The 8,696-nt window shown below is 47.1% G+C and overlaps 1 long non-coding RNA gene across 1 annotated transcript; it reads right to left on the bottom strand.

The window, feature by feature from the left end:
- Positions 1-375: 375 nt before the first annotated feature.
- LOC144144759 (uncharacterized) lies at positions 376-7,723 on the bottom strand. The gene is made up of 3 exons (XR_013317331.1): positions 7,262-7,723; positions 4,159-4,278; positions 376-855 (listed from the first exon to the last, which is right to left on the bottom strand). It is a non-coding gene; the product is annotated as an uncharacterized LOC144144759 (long non-coding RNA).
- Between the last annotated feature and the right edge of the window lie 973 nt (positions 7,724-8,696).

The raw sequence follows: 8,696 nt of genomic DNA, 5'->3' as shown, positions 1-8,696 counted from the left end.
TGGTACTGATTAAACAAAAATTGTGTCGCGGGTCAAGGTGATTATTACCACAATTTTTCTATATTACATTGCTGTTTGCGTCGTGTAAAATTGTGTCATAGGTAAAGCAGAATATTCACACAATTTCTGTATATTACATTGCTGTTCGCCAGTTCTAGTGCTTAATGGAACAGAAGTATGATCCAAGCGCAAGTGAGAGGACAGGAGCTCGGTTATCCAAGAAAGCCGCATAGCACTGCGTCTGCACCGACCACACGCTCACCAGGGCGGTACGTTGCTAAGTCATGCTAGTTGGCATGGGAGTGACGCAACTGCAATTGAGCGACACCACTAATAGTGTTCTTAAAGAACTCTTGTGGTCAGCTTGTGCACGAGTACTTTTATTCCGAAATTCCAGTTTGCGAAATGAGAGTTATCTTACACAAACATTTCAAGCAGTGCCATTCTAACAATGGCACGCTAAGCGCGAAAACCTATATTGCGCTCTTGGCAACACGACTGTCGATCAGTGCAGCAAGGTGTCATTTGTAAACTCCCCGAAGGTGAATAACTCAGGAAGCTCGATATCCTTGGTGGGGGACCCGATGCAATTAGCGCAGACAGGTCTCCCGTTCTGCGAATAATTATCTTGGGTTCCCATCTGTGGTTCAAAAGCTTGGGTCCCGTTGTTCGGACTATCCGCTCGAACGAGTGGAACATCGTTGGTAAGGGCCGGGTGAAGTAGTTTTGGATGATCCGCAGCTTCTCGGCCGTGTATAGATAGCGTTCCCTGGCCTCGCAAGATGCCCTGAGGGAGCGTACCTACGCGTTTAAGGACGCGTACGTACGCGACCAGCCGTTTGGGGGCATCTGCGGCTGAAAAAATAGCAACAAATAAGTTATTAGCAAGGAGGGCAAAAAAAGGCTAAGACCGCAAGATGGAAAAAAAAAAACATGTCAGAAAGGAAAAGAGAAACGGCAGGTGGTGGGCACCTGGGAAAAGGTGTAGAGCTTAACTGCAGGGGACACGAAGATAACTAGAAAACGTGTAGGTGACTGAAACTGCACCCATGCGCTCCGTACACATGGTTAACCAGCGAATCTGTTACGCGCGGCCGGTGTTTACCCGTGAGGGTACCATTAATTATATATTAATGTCTTTAGTTTTAGATGCGACGCATCTCTTTAACTCGCCTTGTCCCGCGTCGTTGTCGCGGCGTAGTCCGCATTCTCGGCGCGGCAGCTGTGCGCTCCGATGATGATGATGATTAGTGGCTTTCCCTTTGAATCGGGGCGTCGGTTGTCAGCAACCGACTTGCCTGTTTTATTACGTTTACTTGCCCTACTCCCAGCTAACCTATAGATTGCTTCCTCCCTCCCATCTCTCCCTCTTTGCTGTTTTAAACTCAACGCCCCCACCCCCCTTTTTTCTCCCCTCGCTGTTCTAAATTCTCGTCCGCATGATTACTCGCCGCTCTCACCGCAGCGCCATCTGTGCGTCAGCGCGGTCAGCTCGCTCCCGTCGCCGTGCCAGCTGTGCGTTAGCGTGCAGCTTGCGCTCGCGCTCGCGCTCGGTTAAGACATGCGCATGCGCTGCTATGCGCTGCTCTCTCTCATTCCGCTGCATATAAACGCGGTAAGTGCACCGCTGCGCTCAGTCGTTCCGCCGCCGGCGCTCCGATGACATCGTCCGATGATTTGAATAACGCAACGGCAACCCCCGACGCGTCGCATCTACCCCATGGTTCCCCTCGCGGGAAAATTTTACGGTATTTTGTTTCGTTTCAAATACTGTACGCGGTGTCGGTGTTAGTAAGCTGCATGCCTCCCGGAAGTACGAGCGACGTGTGGCCCACCCATGTGAAAGTACCTTGCGGCCGCTGTTTGCCATTGCCACGTTGACGCTTCTCCGCCCGCGCAAGCATACGCCAGTCGCCTCTACCCGCCGTTGTCGCTTGAGTTGTGATTAATGTACCAGCTCGCTACGCTCGCGCTGCGCTACAAAGGAGATAAGCCCAGCCACACAGTCTTTCCCTATGTCCAACTCCTGTGTAATATTGTTTTAACTGCGGAGCTATTTGCGCTTGAGATTGGTCCGGCGGCGTTATCAAAGAAATGACAACGAAAAAACTGCACTGCCTGTAAAGGGGGCACTGCTGGCGATAGGTTATTATAACAGTGAAGCCGGCTGAAGCCGAGTGTAAGTACACAGGGAGCATGCGTATGCGCACCCCTTAATATTCATCTTCGCAGCGAACAAACGACAGGACAAAGGGGAGGAAAACACTGAAAAAGCGCTCGGCCAAAACTGAAATTTTTTTTAGATGCGACTGCATCTCATTCACTCGCCTTGTCCCTCCATACGGCGTTTTCCGTCCACACCCTTCCCCCTACACTATAAAAATATAATAGTTAGCGGCGCCCGGTTTCGATTCCACGACCCTATGGGCGGAACGCGAGGCACATGCTGCTCTTCCCACTGCGCCACAAAACCGAGGCAGAATCAAATGCTACGAATGCGCCTTATATCCTTGACTCGTTCAAACTACGTCAAGAAGCTACTGATACAACGCATGATGGGGCAATGATTAACACCTGCAATAAAAGAAAAGAAGCTCCCACTTACAGCAACAATGGTGGAGTAAAGGTCGTAGCGACAGCGAAGCCCCAAGCATACCATTTAGAGAGATTGACCAAGATTGGGCAATAAAACATAATCATACGCGTTCCCGACACGTTTCACGCGATTTCAGAATCAATCCAACGGAAACACCAAGTGAACCCCACGATGCGTCGCATCTACACAGGGTTCCCCTCGCGGGGAGGTGGGCGCAATTTTTGAAGAAAGACAATTATAAAGCCATTGAAGGCATAAAATAAAGATAAAAACGTGACACGTGAACCCATTAAAAGCAACTGCGCAGTCGCACGTGCTCATGTACCGCACTCATCAAGATATGCAATTTCTGCATTTAAAAGTGAAAAAGACGGAGCGCTACACGAGTCAGACATAATTCGAATTTTATATGCTTTCACCACTTCCCTCGCTTTTTGCTTTTTCATCAGCGGAGCTGTTGTACAAGCCGTAAGTTGGGTGTTGCAAAAAAAATCACAAGAAAATGCCGAAAGCCCGTGGCCGCGTGCCCAGCAGCGACGGCCGAGCTTCCTTTTTCTTTAGCAAAAAAAAGCACCTGAAAAAGCCCCGTGGGACGACAAAATTCCCAGCGCCCGTGAGCACGTGCCTCGCAGTAACAGCCGAGGCAAGCCACTGCCCGGCTCGCAGAGTGTCCAGCGCTAATGCGAAAGAAAGACACCCTGCATGTGAGAGGTCACCGTGGCCGCCGCATTCTCTCGAAGCCATTATAGATATTTGGACACGTGGCTACGAGTGTGACAATCCTTCCCTAGGGGACTTGCAGATCCCGCCACCGCTGCCTCGAGTCTATGAGGAAGAGTCGATGGAAGACAGAATGCTTCCACCACTTTTCGCGAAGACGACGAGGACCTCGTGCTACTGGTAATCCTACTCACCAGTGAAATGCGCGGACAAGTAAGCGGTGAGTAGAGAAACAGTGGAGAAAGGGAAGGTGGGGAGAGAAACCATAAAATTACGAAGTGAGGATAAGGAGGAGTTAAAAATGAAAAGAGGTAGTGAAGAGTAGAACGGGTGCAAGGACTAAACAGAAAATACGAGGGGAAGAGGAATGTATGAGCTCGAGGAAAGATAATGAGCTCTGCTGAAAAGATATGCGGGAGCGAGATACGGGGAAAAAAAGAGGTTGGCTGGGATTGGGAAGGAGGAACGGGGCTCTAAGAATGTGGGAGGATGGAGGGGAAGCAGGAAAGGTGGATGATATAGGAGAGCGGATGTGGGTATCATGAAAGGATAATAACACAGACGAGAGTGTGCAATGATACTTTTGCAGCATTTCGACCTTTAATGTGTAGCCCGCCACATATGCGATATCTACCGTGCGCCAGATCGCGAATCTATGGTTTAGAAACATCCAAATGCAATGATGTCCATGTGAACAGGAGACCCGCACGTATACGGACACATGCGCTTTTGTCCAACCTAGGACTGTGTCCACGTCACGTTATAAGAAAAGTTTTCAAGCTGCACGCACAGAAAAATTCCTGTGAACAGCAAACCAACTCACGTACGTGTCACGCACTAACCTGTTCCTCCTGCAGCTTCTTCATATCCCCTGTTCGATGGTCCTGGTAGTTGATTCGATGCCGCGGTGGTGTCTACCAACGGAAGTCTTGGTGACTTGCTACGCCGTTTGCCAACGCCGGCTGACAAACATTGATACAGGTATAAACGGACGGGTCTACCAAACACCAATTTCCGACCACTTGCCAATCTTCGTACAGGTTAACACACTTCCTATGGTGAAAACGCTCATGCCGACACGCAGAACCAATGTAAATTATGAATTATTCCGTAACAAGCTGTTGTTAATCAGACCGGATGATATCTATCATGAAGACGTAAATACAGAGTTGTCGAACCTCATTACTACCCTAAATGAGCTTATAGACTGTAGTAGCCGAAATTCAGCATCGTCGCAACGCTATAAACCAATTTGTCCGTGGATGACCGAAGAAATTCTAAGCATATTAAGGAAAAAGGACTATTGGTATCATAAGTGGCTACATCATAAGGGAAACGAATATTACCTGTACCAGTTCAAATGCGCGCGTAACAAATCAGTGTCTTTAATGAGGGCCAGAAAAAAAGAATATTTTACTCGCCGCATTGAAGATGCCTCAGGGAATCCGAAAAAAATGTGGGAAGTAGTCAACGAGGTAACGAGAAATTAAAAAAAATGTTCCACCCTTCCGCCTATTGTTACTAAAGACACCGTTAACAAATTCAATACTTTTTTCACCAATGTCGGTCCTGAACTAGCTTCGAAGCTTCCAGTCGCAAGTTTGGACAGTGTTCCTCTACCGCCAGTTGTTAACTCTTTCGCCCTTCACGAAATTGAAGCCAACGAAGTATTGCCGGTTATTGCGCAGTTGTCAACAAAGAAAGCAGTAGGCTTGGACAGCATTTCTGCAAAACTAATTAAGGAAAATGGTGATATCATAGGACCAATTTTGTGCCGTTTGTACAACCATTCCTTGCTTGAATACACATACCCGTCTTCCTTAAAGATAGCCAGAGTTACACCGGTAGTTGAGGATGGTGATACTTCTGACCCATCCAGCTACAGACCTATTTCTGTTCTAAGCGTTATTAATAACACATTTGAAAAAATTATCTCTAAACGCATTCACAATTTCCTAAATAAATATAATATTATTTGCCCGCAGCAACATGGATTTCGTCCGAAGCATTCCATTAGCTCAGCCGTCATTACGCTCACCCAGTCTATCAATAGTGCCCTAGACACCAACAAACTAGCTGCTGTTATCTTTTTAGATATAAAGAAGGCGTTCGACCGACACGGTGAACCACGACATCTTGCTAAACAAATTAAAAATATATGGGTTTCGTGATAGGGTGCTTGAATTTTTTTGCTAGCTATCTTACAAACCGTCAACAAGTTGTCTCAATGAAAAATGTGACGTCGTCTATGCAGTACCTGCGGACAGGAGTACCGCAGGGCTCTACTCTTGGTCCGCTATTTTTTTCCCTTTACGTGAATGACTTGCCTCAGATATTAACCTCAGCCAACTCTATCATGTACGCTCATGACACCGCCATTATAATTACTGCCAAACATACTACCGAACTCGAAAGCATCGCAAACGCTGAGCTGAAAGCAATCTCAGACTGGTATCTGAGGAACAAATTGACAGTCAACACAAAGAAAACTAAGTATGTACTTTTCCAGTCGCGAAACCGATCTCTAGCTCGGTTTGGCTGATATCAGATTAGCTATTTGCCAAGCACAGCTTGAATCAACCAACTGTTTTACGTACCTCGGTGTCACCTTAGATAAACATATACACTGGGAACATCACGTCGACGCGGTTTGCGCGAAGATTGCGTCTGGCTGCTCTGCTCTGATCCAGTTGCGTGAATACTTCGACACCGATGTTCTGCGACTCCTATACTTCCCGTTAGTGCACACTCATCTTACGTATTGCTTCGAGTCGTGGGGCTGGACATACAATACTTACCTAGAGCGCCTGAGGCGAGCGCAAAAACGAGCTCTTAGAATAATTACGCGTTCTGGCTACTCTCGACCCAGCAAGTCGCTGTTTACTGAACTACGCGTCTTACCATTTGATCTACTTCGCGAGAAAAAAACTGCTGAATGCATCCACAACATAATGAGACAACCTTCCGTTTGACGTGTCTACACTTAATACTCTTACACGCGCAACACGGGGCCATACCTTTGGAAACTTTGATTTGATTGATTGTGGGGTTTAACGCGCCGACGCAACGCAGGCGATGAGGCGCGCCGTAGTGGAGGGCTCCGGATTAATTTTGACCACCTGGGTATCTTTAACGTGCGTCGAAATCTCGTACACACGGGCGTTTTTGCTTTTCGCCTTCATCAGAAAAGCGGCCGCCGCGGCCGGGAATCGAACCCGCGACCTCGTGCTCAGCAGCGCTTTGGAAACTTTAACTTAGCCATAAAAAGAAATGTGTACGGTGCGCGTATGCTGGAATTTACTGGTGTAAAGATCTGGAACAACCTGCCGCATGACGTAAAAGTTGCTAACAATTTTTCTGTTGCAATAAAAACGCACTACCTTAAAATGAATGACGCACTTTGAGTTCATGCTTGCAGCTATTATCTGTACGTTTTCTCACACTTATACCCCATTATCGAATGACGTGATTCTTCTTATACAATGTGATGACATCCTGCATTTTAAGTGGTTCTGGTGGTTTATTATGATGTATTAATTGTAACCTGCGTGACAAATGCAATTGCCGTTGTTATAGCTGGAAAAAATTCAACGTGTTCTTGCTTATTTCACTGGCTTTTAGAATTGTATTCATTCAAGAAACATGTGCTTTAACAAGTGTTTAGAGTGTCTTTACCGTTTTTTTTAAATTCACTATTGACGATGTGTACTGACATGCGTGTCTGCAATTCTTGCATTTTTTTATTGGACCCCTTACTAGCCGCTGGCTATGGGTCCAAACAGTTTTTGGGCATGTTTTGTAGCGCCACATAGAACAATAAATCGAATTGAATTGAATTGAAATAGGACTGTGTCCACGTCACGTTACAATAAAAGTTTTCAAGCTGCACGCACAGAAAAATTCCTGTGAACAGCAAACCAACTCACGTACGAGTCACGCACTAACCTGTTCCTCCTGCAGCTTCTTCATATCCCCTGTGCGATGGTCCTGGTAGTTGATTCGATGCCGCGGTGGTGTCTACCAACGGAAGTCTTGGTGACTTGCTACGACGTTTGCCAACGCCGGATGTTTTCCTATCCTTGGTGGGAGTTTCCCGTTTCCGTTCACGTTGCGACATCGGCTGCGACTTTCCCTGACGGCCGGACATTGTTGCTCTTCTTGAACACTGGGCCGTCTACCTGCAAAGCTGGGCAAGACGTGGAGGTCGCGTATATGGTCGGAAAGAGGCAAAAACGGCGAGAAAAGACTGCTGGCCTCACTCGAACTGTATTCTCGTGATGCTGAGATCAAAGTTCAGCGTATTTCAGCTTCCAGCCGTGTTTCTTCGACATTCTTCTGTGAATGTTTAGCAGAGGTAGATTCGGCTATGTTTGTATCATATTATACACGCGTACGGCGCCTCAGCTTTATATATGGCTTTGCGCAGTAAGGCTACCCATGCAACACGAAACAAAGGAAGGCCCAAAATGTGCCAATAAGTCTGCAATGAACGTAGGGGATGGCGGGCAAGAGTCAACGCGTTCGAAACCAAATAAAAAAGAGCTAACAAAACAAGGCGTGGACGTCAGAAATATACATTCCAAATTATCGTTATGTTTTGATGTCACCTAGACATAACGATAGAAGATTCTTTTCACGCATTACGTTAAAGAGGCTATGAAGACGAAATACAACTTCGCTGTGAACTGACCTTGCTATTTCACCCTGCCCCATTGTAGCCACGAAAGACGTTTTCATCCGAAAGAAAAAAAACGACAGCCATGGTCACAAACTTCTAGATTACGCGCGACAGTGCCGTAATATGGGCAGCACTGACGCAATAATGACCAGTTAAAAGCAGCCATTGGTGTACTAACTGCACCCTAGCATTCAAGTGATGCGATCAAATGGATCTGAAGACCCCACAACGATCGCCCAGTCTTGTGTTTCGGCTGTGGCTCTGGTCGGCGGCCGAATCGCACGAAGGAGGTTCTTTGAAGTCAAACAGAAATTGCCGGGAAGTGGATGGAGAGTCGGAACGGTTCATTTGTTTTTTCCTTAATATCTCGATTGTTTCATGTTCGCGATTTCAGTGATATCAATATATCAGGACAAACACACTTTCTTAATACGTAAAACTGAAATCTATCTTTACGGCCCATTTAAGACCCCGTATCGTCGAAAATCCGGCATCGTCGGCGGCGTTGACCGTGGCCGAAAAATCGGGGTGAGCCAAAAATCCCGTCGCGCCACCTTTCGATACGCACTGAAGGCCCAGGGATGTAAGGCGCTGCCCCAAAAGATGGCGCGAGATCAGAGCAAACAGGTTTCACCGCTGGCGGCCGCCGTGTGTGACTCAAGAGCGCGGAAAGCGAACGATTAAGCAATGAGAACGGTGAAC

The sequence above is a fragment of the Haemaphysalis longicornis genome, unplaced genomic scaffold (genome assembly GCF_048455015.1).
Source record: "Haemaphysalis longicornis isolate Haplotype H1 unplaced genomic scaffold, Haemaphysalis longicornis Haplotype H1 scaffold_7, whole genome shotgun sequence".
In the NCBI taxonomy this organism is placed as follows: domain Eukaryota; kingdom Metazoa; phylum Arthropoda; class Arachnida; order Ixodida; family Ixodidae; genus Haemaphysalis; species Haemaphysalis longicornis.
This window is presented reverse-complemented; position numbering and strand designations above follow the sequence as displayed.